Genomic DNA, 19,235 nt, shown 5'->3' with positions numbered 1-19,235 from the left:
GAGAGTTCTGAGCAGGCTTAAGCAGTGTTGCCAACTCCTCAGTAAGGAAAGTAGCTATTGGCTCTCCTAAAAGTCGCTAGAAGTCGCTAAATGACGTAATTTGCATAATACATGTTTTTGAAGCAGTAAAGGATTAACGTTGTGAGAGAGACAAAAAGTGGGTAAAAAAACACCCTAAATATGTTAGAAATGTTACAAATGAACAACTTCTGTTGCTTTTTAAATAGGCTCACGTCTCAAAATGTGTAATTGTGTAAATTACATAAATCAGTTTTTTTTCCCGTGTTGTTAAATGTTATTATAAGAGCAGCAGTTAGCCAGAACTGTTATTCTATGTATTTATTTATTTTATTTATTTATTTATTTATTTATTTTTTTTCAGGGTTTTTTTTTTTTTGGTTTTTTTTATTTTTAGTTTTCTTAAGTTTTCTTTATTTTCAAATCTATTATAGACAAACTGATAAATAGCTTTTTACAAAGTGGCAGTGAGTTTTCTTTTCGCGTCACACTGAAGACACTTTTATATTTATATTACTGCTCTGTAAACACGGGACGGGGTCAGTCAGCGGCGGATCTGGGCATGCGCAGTTCATTTACAGCGGTTCGTGGAGCAGTGTGGGTCTGCTCTGAGTGTGAGAGACTATGGAATGCCGTCTTAAGATGTTCAAATTTGACGTGTTAATACGGGCGTCAATGTAGACGTAAAGACCCAAACGGCGTTCCATAAGAAACTGCACTGTGAGTGTTGTGGGCGGGGCTCACGGCAGCACCCTGCTCTCTGCGGACGGTAACTGAAGAGCATGTGTGTTCATCTCAGAGTCGCCAAAAGTCTCCAATAACACCACAAAATCTCACTAGATTTTGTGGTCGCTAAAAATAGCGACAAAGTCACTAAGTTGGCAACACTGGGCTTAAGTACTCGGCCAAACAGGTGTTAGTAATTTGGAGAATTACTTCCTGGAAGTGTCACATGATCGCCAGAGTCTCTGTGTGGTGTATTCTGGGTATTGTAGTCTTGAGGTGCAGAATCGCAGATAGAGCTGAGTGTGGGGGAAACGAGAGCGCTGACAGTGTCAGGCGTGACATTTCAGTAGAATTTAAGTATAAATGCTACCTTTTATTGCCAGAAGTTTAATATGCCTTAATCTTTTTAGAATAATTCTGCAATATATTAATAACTATTTTTCTTACGTTCTAAAAGCTTTCTGCTCTGCGTTATTGACATATTGATTAGCCACCACATGAAGTTTAAGTCTTAGCGTAAATTCTACCAGGAGACTCGAATGCTTGTCACTCATGTCTCAACCAATCACTTTTAGCTGCTGTGTGAATATAATCAAATTGTACTGAACTCTAGCCCTCCATGTGATCAGACCTGGAGAGCCCTGAATTTCAAATAAGTTCACATATTGATTTTAGCTCTAAGACATGCTCATTAGGGCCATTAAATCTGTAAATTTCACAAGAAGAAAAAAAAATACACTGTCCTTATAAAAGTGAAAAAAAAAACTCTGAGCAGAGTCTGGGGAATAAAAGCCCTCAAATAACAACTTAAACAAATATTTTCTGAATATGGATGGAGCTCAGGTCTAAACACATGCTGTAAAACGTGAGAGGAGAAACTGAGTTAGTCACACGCTCTTTTTTATTCCAGCCATGCGGCTGTCCTCATTCTCTGTGCGCCTGGCTGAGTCTCAGAGACTCCAGAGTCCCCGGCTGATTTCGATGAGTGACACTGATGATAAAATTATGATTAGTGGAGTTGATGAGATGAGCTGATGGCACAAATTCATCCTTAATGTTCCTGGCAGTGTGGAGCTGGCGAGGGAAAAAACAGAGCTCATCACCTATTTGGTCTCCCAGCCGTTCTCTTAAATGTCAATGATCAAGACCATTTATAGCAGCTTTTATTGAGTTTTCTTTTTTTTACTGTAGCGTTTTTTTTGTTTCTGCCCTTTTAAAACTTTGGGACAGTAATAGCAATAGTCTATAGTTCATATCTGTTAATAATGTTAGAGTAATGGAATATAGAGTGATTTAATATTATCATTTACATAATTAATCATATTTATCAGTACTCAGTTCACAAGTCGATACATATATATTTCAAAAAGGTTAACTTACTTTTTCTAGCTGACTGCCCTAGTGAAACTGTCACGTCCTTGCCCTGTTTCATGTCTGTTGTCATTTTTCTGTGTTTATTTACCTTTTGTGTCTGTCCTCTGCTTGTGCCTGTGAGTGTGTCTCCCACGTGACCCTGGTTCCTTAGTGTTTCTTTGCCCTCACCTGTGTTCTGTTTGTAACTCCGCCCCATAGTCCCAGGTGTTTCCTGTTTCCCGTGTGTGTGCTCCTCTATTTATAGTCCGTGTTCCCTTTCTCCCATGTCGATCCTTTTATGTTTTGACGTCTGTTAAGTGTCCTCATGTTTTTCTGTTTATGCTTAGTTCTGTTTTCTTTGTTAAGTTTATGTTTATTTTGTGTTTATTTTTGTTAATAAATTTGTGTGTAGTTTGCGTTTGGGTCCGCCTCCTCGTCCTTCCCGCACCCCACCTGACAGAAACAAAGTAGATTCAAGTATACTGAGCATTATTATGCTATAGTGCACTAGTACTAGTACACTAAAGTGTAATAGTAGGCACATTATTGATCAGGGGTGGGTTTCCTGAAAGCTTCGTAACGCTAAGAACTTTGTTAACTCGTACTTAAGATTGATCGTTAATTAAAGAGTGTTTCCCAAACCAGTGCGTAACTAAAGTAATATGTAAACTCGCTCTCAGATTAACGAGTGCCCTCACCCAGTCGTTATTTTACAGAGCTTCTTTAGGGGATCTCGACTTGCAGTTCAGCACCTTAAACACCAGGGACCGCCAATTTTGAGGAAGAAAAAGGTTCATTTCCGTGGTTGAAGCAATTATATTATATTAGTATTAATTATATTATATTATATTATATTATTCCCCGTGTCTGCAGGTGCTCCGGTTTCCTCCCACAGTCCAAAGACCTAATTGGATGTCGGATAAAAGTTTAAAACTGCCCCTTAGGTGTGAGTGTGTGAGTGGATGTGTCTGTGTGTCTGTCTGTGTCTGTCTGCCCTGCGACAGATTGGCGGCCTGTCCAGGGTGTATAGCCTACTGCCTTCCGCCCGATGCCGGCTGGTATAGACTCCAGCGCCCCCACGACCCTTAAAGGATAAAGCGGTTGACGATGAGTGAGTAAGTGAGTGAATGAGTTATATTATATTATATTATATTATATTATAATGCCAACTTTGTCTGTGGCTTGTAGTCTAACTGGGCAAACCCACGAATACATTATTAAAATCCAGATTCCTGCAGATGATGCTCACTGTCTAAGCAAAGCTGCAAAGTCACCAAGTCTGTGGATTCTGTAATCAGGCTGTTACTGTGGAATACACGCAACTATACACAATTCCCACCAGACCGGGAATTACAGCACAACATTATATATTTCCATGCTATTGGGAAAATCCCTACTGTAGGTCCGGTGCAGGGGACGCCTGCGGTGTCTTTAATCACACCTACGCGTATTGTATGGTATCGGTGAATGTGCAGGTTATATTTAATATTATTCCTTAATCAGGTGATTCTAACCAACATTGTGGCCGTTCATCTGGGCAAACTCTGGGGTGTGTCAGCTCACAAATATATAAATACCAGTCAAAAGTTGGACACGTCTCATTCAATGTTTTTATTATTTTTTTTTACATTGTCAAGTAATATTAAAACCATGAAAACGATTAATTGACGCATATGGAATTATCTAGTAAACAAAAAGGTGCATGGCCTTCACAATCCCCTGACCTAAACCCAACTGAGATAGTGATTTAGGATGAGCTGGAGCTTCACAGAGTGTATAAAGTATAAAACATACTCCTATTGTTTTAATATATATATATATATATATATATATATATATATATATATATATATATATATATATATACACACACACCTGAACATACGTATATGTATTATTATACTATTTTTAATAATTATAATAATAATACATGAATATTACTATCAATATTAATATTAATATATAGTATAATATCTATTAATATAATATATATTAACAATAATAGTTTTAAAAAAGTAAAAAAAGTTTAATGTTTTAAAATAGATTAGATTTTCGAGTATTTATTTAGTAATATTTATCTTATTATTTTATTAATGCCAAAGTACATCCTTTTGTAATTTAAATTTCAGAATATGTATAATGTTGATGATTACAACACATTTCTATGTTTTTATGGTGTAATAGTGAATAAATACTGCATATTGGCAGTGTTGAATCGATGTTTGTGGATCGACTGAGTGCGCTGTTTCGGGGGAGGAGTCAACAAAGACGTTTGTTAATTTTCGCGTTGCGAAGCTCTTTGGGAAACACTTGCAGAACTGGCTCGTTCTTTACTCACGTCATTCGTTAGTTCGTTCGTTATTCGCTAAGATTGATCGTTTTCGAGAAACCCACCCCAGTATATTTAAAGAGTGCTAAAATGAAACAACTTTTTTGTACTTATTATACTTTAATTGTATAAAAATAGCACAAAAGCCTTGCTTACATGTGCTAAGAGTGCATAACTGTACTAAAATGGAACTATTTTAAATATACTAACATATAAGTTACATTTAAACATACTATTTCATGTATGTAACCCCATATTTGAAATATGCTTACAGTAAAATTATAATACATTTAATGAGTATTAAAACTGTATCACTATTATACACCAGGTATATTAAAAATATACTAAGAATTGATGTTAAATATATTTACATTAGAGTACAAATATGCTGCTTGTATCCTGTCTTTTGTAAGTAGCACACTTCTCCTATACTTTGTTGGGTATAAAAATATGTTTTAATATACTGTAGTAAATTTTTTAGCGTGTTACAAATGTACTAACTTTTTTAATTAGTAGTAGAAATTGAATTTACTTTCTAAAAAGGTTACATGATACAATGTGCTTTAAGTGAACCACTGTAACAATTGTTTTTAACACACTTTGCTAAAACTGTACAAAAGTATATTTGAAAATAAGTGTTTTAGACGTATATTGAATTACATTAAACTAAAAGTGTCCTTAATAGTAGTCTTTATTTTAAATACACTATATTTTACTTTTTAAAAAGTATGATCAAAGTTTACTTTCAAACATTTGATGAAAGAATAATATTAATATAGTTTTTTATATATTTTAAGTAAGTACATAAATCTCTTAATATATGTACAGCATACCTAGACATTTCTCCATATGTTTTAAGTACAATTAAGTATATATTTATTTTTAACCAGTGAGTATGGATGTTTATTTCACATGCTTATAAAAGACATGACAGTATAACTGTTTGTTTGTTATTATTAGTTATTTTATTATTAGCTATTATTAACTATGTACATCTAGTTATGACTTAGACAGAGATCAGATCATGTTTTATTAATAATCATTAATTTATTAATCCCCAGAGGTTTCACTTACATTTTCATACAAATGTGCATGTTACAATTTAAAAGCATACTGTATGTCATAAATTAGGTACATGTCAAATATATATATATATATATATATATATATATATATATATATATATATATATATATATATATATATATATATATATATATATATATATATATATATATATATACAACCTGATTACTACCTGCATAGTGCCTGGTATATAAAAAAGTAGGAGAAAATATGAATGAAAAAGCCGGATGCTCTCCATTAAGATTCTATGTCTCTCCCAGACTAGAGGTTCTGTCATTTTATCTGTAAAAAAGGTAAAACTATTATCCTATGAACCAACATTCCCAACAACCAGTCAAACATTCCCACATGTTAACGTCTACTGACAGATCACCCTCCAGGCCATGCTGGAAAGCCAGTGTCCAGCTGAGCTGAGCTCATGCAACCAGTACACCCATTTAGTATAGCAGTCAGTATAGTATATTTAGTATTGCAGTCCGTGTAGTATATTTAGTATAGCTGTCCACACAATCTCTTTACCGCAGAATATTTTATATTCAGGCATTCTTACAGGCTCCTTACATCACCTGCCTGAAATCGCAGACATTAACCTCACAGTAGTACAGTAGCAGAATTTAGAATTTTGTTACAGGGCAAAGTTTAACAATGGGTTTACAGTGTCTTAAATATTAAAATGTTATAAATGCTTTACAGGCTGTCACAAATGCTGTTTTCACAACAGTAATAAACATCAATACATGTAATATAAGTAATGTCTCAACTAGTTATTAGTTGACACTAGTTAACTATTATTAAATATTACAAAATTTACAACATTTTGCTTGAGAATGTTGTAAATAATAATGAATAGAAAAAAAAGTTACGACTAATAATGTTAAAGGAGAAATCAGGTGTGAAATGGACTTAGGGTGTAATAAAACATGATCATGAGTACAATTTTTTTTCAAATAGCCCATCTCCGTTTATCCACAGCAATTTGAAAAACAATGCTTTTAGCCAATTCTGCCAAACAGGCTTACAATGCTAGTGACAGGGGCATAGCGTTGCCCATGCAAAGAAATCACTATTTTCACAACATTAACTAGCTCAGAGTAGCTTCACACTTCATTCTGAGAGCTCTGATATTTAAAATGAGGTGCTGAGAACTTTGAAAGTGCATAGGTAATTTATTAAAAACACTGTTTATACACACAGTATCTTCAGGTAGTTCTCAGAGCAAATCGGCAGATATGTCGATTCATGAGCAAAAACAAATAAGTAGAATATAGGAACAGATGCAAAATTAATTCGGTTGAGATGCATGAATTCCAGCTGTTCTGAAAATCTTTAATTTTTGGATATTCCTCACATCAATGCTCCAAAATTTAGAAAAGAGCCTTGCCTGAACACTAGGACAGTCATTTCAGAAAAAGCTCCGTTTGAATACCCTTGATTTTAGAATATTAAAAAAGAAACAACGAATGAGCAGTACTTTTGTCATATAATGTATAATTTCATAAAATTGCCATCTGGACTAGCTCCTAATTTTACATAATTATTCATAATGCTAACTATATTCTGCACATGTAACACCGATGTATCATGTTCTTTACGTCTCAAATAAATGCAACAACAGCACTGAAAATTATGTCATTAAAGCAAAGGAACAGATAAAATGGCATAAACAGACACATTTTCATCATTCATGAATTCATGAACTCCAACCATAGATGCAAATAAATATACAAAGAGAATGGATAAACAAAGGCATAGAAAAAGGGACATGTGGTAAATCAAAGAGAATGACAGAAAATTCATTTGCATATTGTTTTCATTGCATTAAAAAAATGCCCTTTTTGATTATAAAGGCTCAAGTCTATTAAGAGTTTAAAACTGAAGATTTGTGACATTTAATTATTATATAAGTTTTTAAAGCAAGTTGTCTGTTGGAGTAACACAAAAACTGAAACAGTAAAATAAAGAGTTTAAGTACAATGTCATAAGAATCTAATAAAACAAATGCCACAAAATGTTTAAAACTTATCTGTTAAATATCTTTGTAATAGACATTATATGTACATTTCTAAGTGGTGCGACCACTTACACCACAGAAATTACTTCAATTTCTTTTTCAGTCTCTTTTTTCATTGTTTCAATAACTACTTATTTCTTGGCTTATCCCTGTACTTAGGCTCATTGTCTTGCTGCATGGCCCGTTTAGATTTAAGATTTTTTCTTTCACAGAGAGGTTCCCTAACATTCAACACAGAATAAGAGCATCCCTCGCTAACTTTAAGAGACTGCTGAAGACAGAGCTCTTCAAAGAGCACTTACTCTCCTAACACCTCTAACTAACAAACAACAGTAACTACTTCTAACCTCATTTCCTATACTTCTCTATCCCACTACTTCCCCTTTGGCCTCCTTTAGTTTTTTGCCTTGAAATTCTATGTCCTCTATTTCTGATGTACATCATTACTGTAAGTCGCTTTGGATAAAAGCGGCCGCTAAACGTAAAGTACTGTAACATAAACACTTTTTTGGCATCATAAATTGGAATGTAGTGTTTAATATTTTACCAGAGTGTTTTTAATTTGAACCAAAAATTGATACTGCGTTATTCTAGCCCCAGAACCTTCTACTGACTTATCAATGTGCTCTGGTAAACTTCATGTTCTTGGAGTAATGAGTTTCTCCTTGATATGCTGCCTTGCATACTAATTGACTTTTGACTGACATTAATTGCCCCTGTAAATTGTAAAAGGGTGAAACTGTGTATTGTCTTGTGTGTATTCTGTATTGTCTTAAACTTGAACTTAATTTATTATACATATAAACTCATTTCTCTTTCAGATTAATGGAAAAACAGCACAACAGGGTTTATATGCAATGTTTATTAATGCTCCTATACTGATATTATGGGGAGGAAAAAACTAGCAAAATTCAATAGCAGAGCCATATACTGTAGGTTGCAGAGTAAATGCAAAAACTTCAAAAACAAAGCAAGATTGCAAAAATAAAAAAAGCATGAGACCTTCTCACATCAGTATAAAAACAGATTTAAATTTAGCCTCTGTAGGTCATTTCATCCAAATGGTTCCAGGAAAAGTTACTCCTGACTTAATCCTAATAACAGGTGCAGCATCTGATAAGCCACTAGGGAACAGAAGACAGGTTTCTTTGTTGAGTATGATGATTAATTTGTTGTTAGGCCATGTTGCCATGGCTGCAGGGTTATGTATTGCAAATAATATGCAGGTGATAATCACTGATGTCTATGCCACACTTGCCTACTCTCCTTTATCATTCTTGGCCTTGTTCCAGCCAAAAGAAATGTTGACCTGATGTCTTACTGCCCAAACTATCCTACTTAAATGGCTGTGTAGTGATGAAGGATTCTGTATCTGAATCCAAAGGAAGAAATATGTCTATATGTCCAATAAAATAGAAGGTTAGAGTACTAAACTTTGGTCTATTAGAGACAGTTGCCAGGTTTTTAAATCATCTGACCTTGATCCTCCACACCTTGAAGCCATGAGACTCATTAGCCTTTGTGTACAGAATTCACACCTGTCTGTTTCTGTGATTTTTGCAAAGTATTGCCTACTAGTTAGCTTACTGAGAATCTGTCTGTCTGTCTGCCTGCCTGCCTGTCTGTCTGTTTGTTTGGTTGTTTGGTTGGATGTTTGTTAAGGACCTCTATCTGATCTCTATCTATCTTGGTTTGGGCTCTTTATGGACGCTTTGGTTGAAAATAAAACTCTCAGCTCTTACTATTTTGACTATACATGCAAACTTCTCCTTCATAGGGACAACCAAGACAACAGATTTCCAGTGGTAGCCACAGTTATTCCTATAGATTTTAAAGCAATAGAAAATCTCTCCATCAGTTAAGCAATTTGATGTCCAACCTTTACTACTTTACTACCACAAAATTAGTCAGATGTAAATGCACCCAAAACAGATAGAAATCAGTGATGATTTGGAGAACCATGTCATCTGTTGGTGTCGCTCCATGGTGTTATATCAAGTCTAAAGTCAGTGCAGTGTTTTCCTGTAAAATCGTACATCCCTTCATGCTTCTCTCTGCTGACCACCTTTATGGAGATGTGGATTTCATTTTTCAGCAGGACTTGGCACACTGCCAAAAGTACCAATTGGTCTTATATAACGTTCTAATTTTCTGAGATACTTACTTTTAGGCTTTCATTGGCTGTATCAACAATAAAATAAATAAAGGCTTAAACTAGATCACTCTGTGTGTCATACATCTATATAATATAGGAGTTTTAATGTCATTTTCATGTCTTAATAAATAATTAATGGCATGATTGGTTAAATTCTTCAAATAGATTTAGATTGTATTGCCTTGAACATCTTAAATAGTTATTTGTAGAAACTTTTTTTGTGTGTAAAAAGGGTAAGCTTTTTAATTTGGTCGGAGGGGAAAACTCTGCTATTTTGCCTTAAGAATGAAACATGTATAATTAATTTTTCTTGTTGGACTCTGCTTTAGTTGGCAAGTTTACAATATTGAGCATAGCTATTTTTAGTCATAGCCTAATCTAGCCCTTTTCCCTGACCAATGCCGAGATAGCCATACCAGTCAGCCCTTCATTGAGTGATGCTTCACCTGGTCGAGTACTATTTGTGTTAAGCCTTTTTTGCCGTGCTATACTATCCTAAAGTAGTCGTTAGCATTTAGCTTTACATGTGTATATATATTTAAGAGTGAAGACTGTTATGTAAAGGTTTTGGGGTTTTAAAATTGCCCTGTTTTACAGCTCTATTTTTACATTATGATGGCTTTGCTTTTTTACAAAAAAAAGAGCAAAACAGTTTTTTAAGGATTGTTGTATATATTAAATGTACCAAATGTACCTCTAGTTCTTCATCTATACCCAAGTAAATATTTAAAAATTCTAGAGCACCTTGATCAAAATATCTCACCAGTACCTACATGTATGAATGCTAATCATATTTTAGCTGATCATATACACTGTAAACCCAGAAGTTGTTTGAACTCAAATAAATTAAGTCTGTTTTACACAAAATTTGAGATTTCTAAACAATACTCAACTTTTTTGAGTTGTGGGCACATATATACATTAAAACTGAGATCTTTGAGTTGAACCAACTTATAATAACTGAGTTTAGTCTGTTGCCATTAACAGCTTCTTTTCCATTGGCTTCTGTCACAATCTATTTGCATACTGGGTGTGTCCAACAGTTACTGACACTCACCATCAGTGTGTAGTGATTCACCCGGGGCTACCTTAGGTAAACTTGTAGATCACAGATTATGATTAAATACTTGCTCTCTGTGTTGTAGGCTGTAGAACAAGCCTAATTTACTGAGCTGCAGTAACTCTGTGTTTTTGCTGTGCTCTCAGTACTTTTAGTTGTTTACTGTTTTCTTTCATCTACTTTTCTATGTGTATTTAAAACAAATAGTTGAATGAAACCAGAAAGAAGACTAAATACAAGTTCAGGAAAATATTAATTTAAAATATGTTTGTGTATGTATTTGTTAAGTTCACTGTACTTAAAAAATATTTTACATGAACTTAAAATTTATTAGGTAATCGGTTACGACAAAAGTTTTGAGTTCAGTCAACTTATCGGGTTTTACAGTGTAGTATATTAGGTTTATTTCTAAAGACAGAATTTTGTATTTATATTTTCTTTGACCCGAAGCCCCCAGCCCCCTAATTGAAAGCCTATTAGTAATGTATTGTTAATTTCTGTATAAAAATGAGACAAGCAAAGTTCCAAAGAATTGTTTTCTGGAATTTGCACTCCGGTGACCACTTCATTTACATCGCCTCATTACAGTCTAATTAATTCTCGGGCTGTTTCACATGTGCACGCCATAACATAGAAAAAAATGACACCTACTAAATTATAGAGTATAATAAAGTATGTATGTATGTAAATGCCCTTTATTTTGGTCAGTCGAGCAATCTCTGGGGGAGTGAATCATTTATCAGGCCAGTTAGAATAAGTCATTAACTTCAGCACACATTGGCAGCAGAACTGTTTTTTTACAGGTCCACTAAACACTGACATCAATCAAGTGGAATCCTCTAATATCTATTCTAGTCCACAGACTGTAATGGTGGATGTTGTGTCCACATCACGTCCTGCGTAATCTAATCTAATAGAGCCTCATTTGTCCTGAGCCACCCAAACGCTACACAATAAACTTCAGCAGAGGATGTTCTCACAACGTGGAATCCCAGCTTTATTAGCATATGCTGTAATTGATAGTAAATTAAGGTGAGTACTGATATAATAAATACAGCTCTTGCTTTCTAGGCCTCTCATGCCCTTACCAATACCAGGACTGAACCTAATTACTTACCAGTATAAATAGAATTATACTGATAGTAAATGCAAATAGAAAAAATGGAAAGTATTATTTTATTATAATTAAGTTTTATTATAATAAAGACATAAGCATCTTCTTTTACTCTTTTTCTTTTTTTTATTATTTGTGTCCTGGCTGAGATTTCACAAATTGTGCACTTGCAGTTCCATATTTTATCTGCATTAGGGGTGTGCTATATTGTATCGATTGTATGCAATAATATCACCAACATTTTTAAATATCGTGAACGATATAAAACCCTAAAATATCATGCCATATCACCCACCCCTAATTATCACATCAGGGTACTACTTTTTTACTGTTTTTAACAAAAGAAAAAATCACACTGTTCTCATTTCCCATTATATATCTACTAGAGACAGATTATATCTGTCCAGTATCATTCATTTTACTTTAATTCTGGATATATAAAGATATTTCTAGTGCATTATTAGTATCATGACATTCTGGATTCTTGACTTCTGTTACAAATCTGATATTCTGATATTTTTTTATATCTTAGTAAGGGTGTGCCATATCATATCATATGCAATAATAAAATTTAATTTTCATTTTGTTGCAATAGTGTATTGTTGAATTTTCGTTATCACGAAAATGCAAGGAAATATCGTGATATTATTTTAGGGCCATATCGCCCACCCCTAATCTGCATACATTATTATTCTCCATTTACCCAGTACCTTACCTTCTTCAATGCTCAGGACCCCACAAGACCACCACAGAGCTGCTATTATTTACATGGTGGGTCATTCTCAGCACTGTAGAAAATCTAGGTGATTCTCCAGATTCAGTTGCCTTTATGTGAACACAACAGAGCCCCTGTCTCTTCATTATGATTAAAGTTAAATTGGCCATAAGTTCAATGCTGACACATTTGATATTATTCATATTATAATTATATTACTATTGGGTAAGGTGCGACACTTTAACACACTGATTTAAAGCAACAATTTGTAATATTTTTACCATGCAATAGCAACTTCAAATCATGTTGATGCTCCAATGACTGTTATAGGAAAAATAGTGTCTCTAATGACGCCACTCCGTGCTCAGCATGCTATTAACTTCACTATGTAACTTTGGTAAAGTGGGCAGGAAAACACTTGTAACTGTGTAACAATGCAGAACCAAATCATTTTCATGCAAAATCCTTTGCTATTCCTGTACCACCTCAGTCCACATGCTTCTTTCACTTTCTGGGACAGATCTGTATCTCTCAGCTTGCTCAGAAATGCATGTGCAAAGCGTATCCTTTATAGGTGGCACAAAGTGTGATTTAGACTTTCTGCCTGTAGGGGGAGGCAGAAAGTCCAATTCTAGCATATCACTGCTTTTAAATGAAGATGGGTAAGATTAAAGCATGCATGTCACTATGCAGCAAAAAAAACATTTAATTTCACACAATTTCACACATTTTCACAAGTGGTCTCAGCCTTTTGAAGACATCTGAGGGTGTTGGCGTAAATACAAGTAGATACTGTTTGTACCTGGCAGTTGTTTATCATAAATGAACAAAGGTTTCAATGTATATGTTCCTTTTTACATTGACTTCCATTAAAAATTAAGACAGCTTTTCCTTCTCCTGTTAAATGACCATTTTGGTGATTTTTGACAAGGTTTTTGTCCATCAGCGACACTATATATAAATATAATTGGGACTATGTTGCGACTCACTAATTGAGCAGATTTCTTTTCAAGCACTGAAATAAATTAGCATTAAATTAGAAGGCCTGTCACACATTTTTTAATGAGCATGAGAAATATATATGTGTGTCCATGTGAGAATGCGTGTATGTGACTTCTCACATCCCCAGGCAAGATGTCTGGTAGATAAGTTGGAAACTGTTCAAATGCATAATCATTAACATTGTCCAATAGCCATGCAGCTTAAACAATGTTGCTGCCACAAGAAAAGCAAACTTAACAAGAGTTTATACAAGCGCAAATGTGTGATGTTAAAAAAAGTCATACAGCAGACTGGAAGCTGCTGTCTTCCAGCATCCACCACCACCACCTCCACACACACACACACACACACACACACTAAGAGTCAGGCCCTCCAGTGTCAGAACTAGTCAGGTTAAGGAAATTCAGCATGATCTGTCCACGCTCAAACATCACAGCGGTGAAATAATGCAAAATGATGGGGAAATGCCCCGGAACCGAGGAGATCAGTCCAGATTAATACATCTCTGACCTGATCTCTGACTGACCTGTGTTTACAGATCTGCCACTGAATCCCAAATCTGATATTAAGCTCACTTACTCCATCTACTGGCAATACCTGTAACAAACAGTAAGCTAGAGTACTTGTATTTGTTAAAGTACAAATACAAGTACAAAAAAAAAAGAACAAATCCTCTAGTTAGAAAATTCCATACTTACGTTAAAGTACGTTAAAGTATTTGTACTTTAACGTAAGTATGGAACTTTCTAACTAGAGGATTTGTTCTTTATATGGAATTTATGGATTTTTTTTTACTGGAGTATGCATACTTTTACTCAAGTATGGTACTTTCTAACAGGATTTTTTGTACTTTTACTTTAGTATGGTACTCTCTAAATAAAGTATTTGTACTTTTAATTAGGTATATAATTTTTTAACTGTAGTATGTGTACTTTTAATTAAGTATGGATTTTTTTACTAAAATGTTTGTACTTTTTCTTATGTATGGTGCTCTCTAAATGGAGTATTTGTACTTTTACCTAAGTATGGCATTTTCAGATGGATGTGTTTGTACTTTTACTGAAGTATGGAATTTTCTAAGTGAAGTATTTGTACTTTTACTTAAGTAACCACTGCTTGCCATTATCAAGGTGGATGATTTTAATTTAGTGGATGGTAAGTGAAGTGCTTGTAGTATTCCAAGAGCAATGATTATTAATTATTAATAAATAATAATTTCTTAACAATAATGCCATATTTACATTTTAAGCAGTTTTCTGAAAACAAAATAAAATAGGCTGATCGATGGACCAATAAACAGTGAAGCACATGATATTTCTTTTCATTTTACAGTGTGATGAACAGCCAGTACAGCACATTCTAACTAATGGTAAAACACTTATAGCAGCAGCAGCAGACCAGTTTTCAAAAATATTGGCAATCAGTTGAATCCACAGCTTATTCTGGTATATTCTACCAAGTATACAAGCCGAAAATGACTGAAATGGTTCAGCTGCTGTCTTCCAGCATCCACCACCACCACCTCCACACACACACACACACACACACACTAAGAGTCAGGCCCTCCAGTGTCAGAACTAGTCAGGTTAAGGAAATTCAGCATGATCTGTCCACGCTCAAACATCACAGCGGTGAAATAATGCAAAATGATGGGGAAATGCCCCGGAACCGAGGAGATCAGTCCAGATTAATACATCTCTGACCTGATCTCTGACTGACCTGTGTTTACAGATCTGCCACTGAATCCCAAATCTGATATTAAGCTCACTTACTCCATCTACTGGCAATACCTGTAACAAACAGTAAGCTCCAGAGGTCTGAGACCACTGAAATCTGAGATTTAAAATGTTTATTTGGAAATGAACAGAATATTATAGATTTTTATGAAATAAAAAAATAAATGTTATGACAAGGTTAGGAAATATTAAAAATGAATCATTTCTAGATAAATATAGAACAAAAATAATAATAATATTGAAAACACCTCTATGTATTCAGTGTTTTTTTCTTTATACTTTAAACATTTGTTCAAAATTGTATCCCATTTCCTTCCTAATTTGGAAAGACAATTACCCAACTCACTTACTAGAACTCCACCTATCACAGTAAAGCCCCCAACACTAGGAAGGTGAAGTAATTCCTCCTACAATACAGTGATATGGGAATAGAGTGCCATCTACCCACACAAAGAGAGCGAGGTCAATTATGCTCGCTCAGACTCCGGCTGCTGACGAGAAGTATGATCCTCGTGGCAGCGCCCTTATTCTGCTGGGCCATCTACCTGGAGCCCCTTTTTTATTTTTATTATATTCTACACTGTAGATTAATATTGAAGACATCAACTGTGAAGAACACATATGTTCACATCAAATTCTGTTTGACTTCCACTGATAGTTCAGAAAACGTTTATCTCCTCCTGTTTTAGTTTTGGTTGAGTATGTAATTTCAGGCACTGAAGCCAGTTTAAATCTCAAGCCTCTAAAATATTTTAACATCTCATTTTTGTTCTTTTTCAGCACTTTTCTATGACTGCAATAGGTTAGAAGGCATGAAACAAGTTTATTTGAGACTCTTCAACACACTCCTCAAAACAGTTTGGGACTATTCTGTGATTAAGCAGCCTATATGATTCTGAATGGTGTACATAGATATCAGTTATTTGTTACATTAGCCTAATAGCTCCCATCCAAAACCTTTTTGGGAGGGTATGATTTTTTACATTTACACCACAATACTGCAGAATTCTGAACTGCTTTTAATATCAGTACAGTTTAATTCCTTTTAAAGTGAGATTCAAATGAGCACATTACCAAGGTTGATGTCTTTCAAGCATTTAATGATGTTCTTTCAGAGCTTAATTAGATTATTTTTTGTTTCCAGCCAATTGAGGTATTACTGTCTTTCAGCACAGAAGGCTAAAGCCAAAGTCTCCACATGCTTCACACATTTCTGCCACAATGTGCTAAACGGTTAGTGTGCTCCCACTTGACTCTGAATTCTTTAGATACTGAACTCATGATAAAAAGGTTCTTTCCCACACAAAAGGTGTACAAAAACGTAGAGCTGAGCCAATGACATAAATTATGTCTCTGTCTGCACTGTACGCCTGGAAAAGTTGGATTTACTTAATATTGAACTTAATACTGAACTTAATATTTGAGAAAACCGGTTGCATTAAGTAATGTTTTCTTTTAAAAATAAATCAGTTGCTTCGCAAAATATACTACGTATGGTAGGTCAAATTTGGTTTTCTTTTTTATTCTATTTAACTAAAATATTGTTTGTTTAATTACAGTTTAACACAAGTAAACACAAACTGACACATTGCTGTTGACTAAAGCATAACTTTTATTCTTTATTATACCACAGTTAGTTCTGACCCTGCAATGTGATTAAATGGCTGAGAGGCGTTTTATGAGTGCCATTATCAGCCAGTAATGCACTGTAAGCGAAGCTCTCCATGTATTACTCCGCCACATACAGGTAACCTAGCAACAACGTAACGCTTACAAACCAAACAACGCAGCTACAAACAGAGCAGCAATAGAACTATTTTAACTTGCGGAGTGTTTATAACCAAACAGATTGTATTTCCTTGTCCTCTTTAACTCAATTTTTTTCAATAAACAGTGATAATGGAACTGTGGTATAATCACAATAATACACTCGAGGTATTGCTGCTTTAAATGCTGCTATATTCACACATTCAGACTTGTTCCACCTTAAATGCTGCCACTCTTTTCTCCCAATCAGACTAGTTTCATAGTAAATGCTGCTGCTATTTTCACTCAATCAGACTAGTTCCACCTTAAATGCTGCCACTGTATTCCCACCATCAGACTAGTTCTACCTTGGCTGCTGCTGCTATATTCACACAATCACTCTAGTTCCACCTTAAATGCTGCTGCTATATTTACAGAGTCACAAATACCGGCTTAATTGATGTTTTTCTTTCATCTTAAACAGTGAACACTTTCAGGCCTTGTGCCTAGGACCGCAGTACAGCAGTGACAATATTACATGTTACAGCACTCCCTCTTGTGTATTATTGCTTAAGTAGATTAATATTTGAAAATACTTTATAGAGCATACAGTATAGCAGAAAGCCAGCACATTAGACCATGGTAACTTTTTTTTTATTATACATGATTTACATATTTACCTAAAATAGCCTGGAGGAATTAATACAAACTAACTGTGAGTGCCCTATCTAGGAAATTCAAAAGAGTGCCCTCTAGGAAATTCAGAGGAAAAGAAGCTGCCAATATCAAAGCTCTAATTTGAATATAAATTATAACATAATATAAAAACAGCTAAGTAGTGTGTATGAATATCCAGCTCTACATACAACCATCTTAATTTTTAATTTTTTTAACAGTTCATACAAACTGTGGATTTAGAGCATACAGTTTAACTAAATATCTGGCCACAGATTTTGTGTGCACAGATTAATTGACTCATTACTGTATTCTGTCACTAATGTGTCCCAGACAGCAAAAGTATGTTGAATGCACATTCATTTTTCCATCCCTAATGCATTGAAACAACATTGATCTCCAACGTCACATTATATAAGCAGAGGTTACACTAGCTGCTGCATTTAAATAATGGAGGTAGAATTACAGTATATTAGAAAAAAACGTGATTGAAAGTTGTTTTGCCATTGAAACCTATGGGGATGGGTGGGGTTACACAGCTTTCTGAAACCGAACATCAGGGGGCGCCCGACCTGTGGTGGCTTCACTTTTGAGAGACGACGCTCTGTCCAGCTATATACAATCCATGCACTGTATAGTTACGGCCTGAGTTTGCTGGTGTTGTGCTGAAAAGAGTCTCTGATCTCTGCAGCAGCGCCGGAGGTCAGTTCACTCTGCTGTAGCATTAGCTTAAAGTTAGCATTTTTCTCATTACGTCTCTTAAACAATCTCGTAATTCAGAGGACCCAGTGTTTTTCAGGAGTAAAATATACACAGAATAAAACATACAGGGGTTTGAACAGATTTATTTACCACAGAATGTGACAGAGGCGGGTTTTTAAAAACCCCATTCATTTTTCTTATAGGGAAAAAGCGCTTAGACACGGAAGCCGTACGAGGACTACAGAATGACGCACGACTTCAGTGGTCTATTATAGTAATGTAGCACTTAAGGTGGAACAGAAGAAAAAGACGCCTGCCTTACTGTTTAAGGTGCAACGAAAAAACGTCCAATAAGCCGGTGTTATTGTGACTGTGTGAATATTGCAGCAGCATTATTTTTGTGTGACTATAGCAGAACATTTAAGGTGGAACTAGTCTGATTGTGAGAATACAGCAGCATTAAAGGTGGAACTATAATTTTGTGTGACTATAGCAGCACATTTTAAGGTAGAACCAGAGTAATTGTGTGAATGTAGCAGCAGTATTTAAGAAGAACTAGTCTGTTGTGAATATAGCAGCAGCATTAAAGTTTGAAGTAGTCTAATTGTGGGAATAGATTGGCAGCAGCATTTAAGGTGGAACTAGTCTGATGTGAATATAGCAGCAGCATTAAAGTTGGAAGTAGTCTAATTGTGGGAATAGATTGGCAGCAGCAATAAAGGTTGAACTAGTCTAATTGTGGCAATACATTGGCAGCATTTAAGGTGGAACTAGTGTGATTGTGTAAAAATAACAGCAGCATTTAAT

Source organism: Astyanax mexicanus, chromosome 1, assembly GCF_023375975.1.
Source record: "Astyanax mexicanus isolate ESR-SI-001 chromosome 1, AstMex3_surface, whole genome shotgun sequence".
In the NCBI taxonomy this organism is placed as follows: Eukaryota; Metazoa; Chordata; class Actinopteri; order Characiformes; family Acestrorhamphidae; genus Astyanax; species Astyanax mexicanus.
This window is presented reverse-complemented; position numbering follows the sequence as displayed.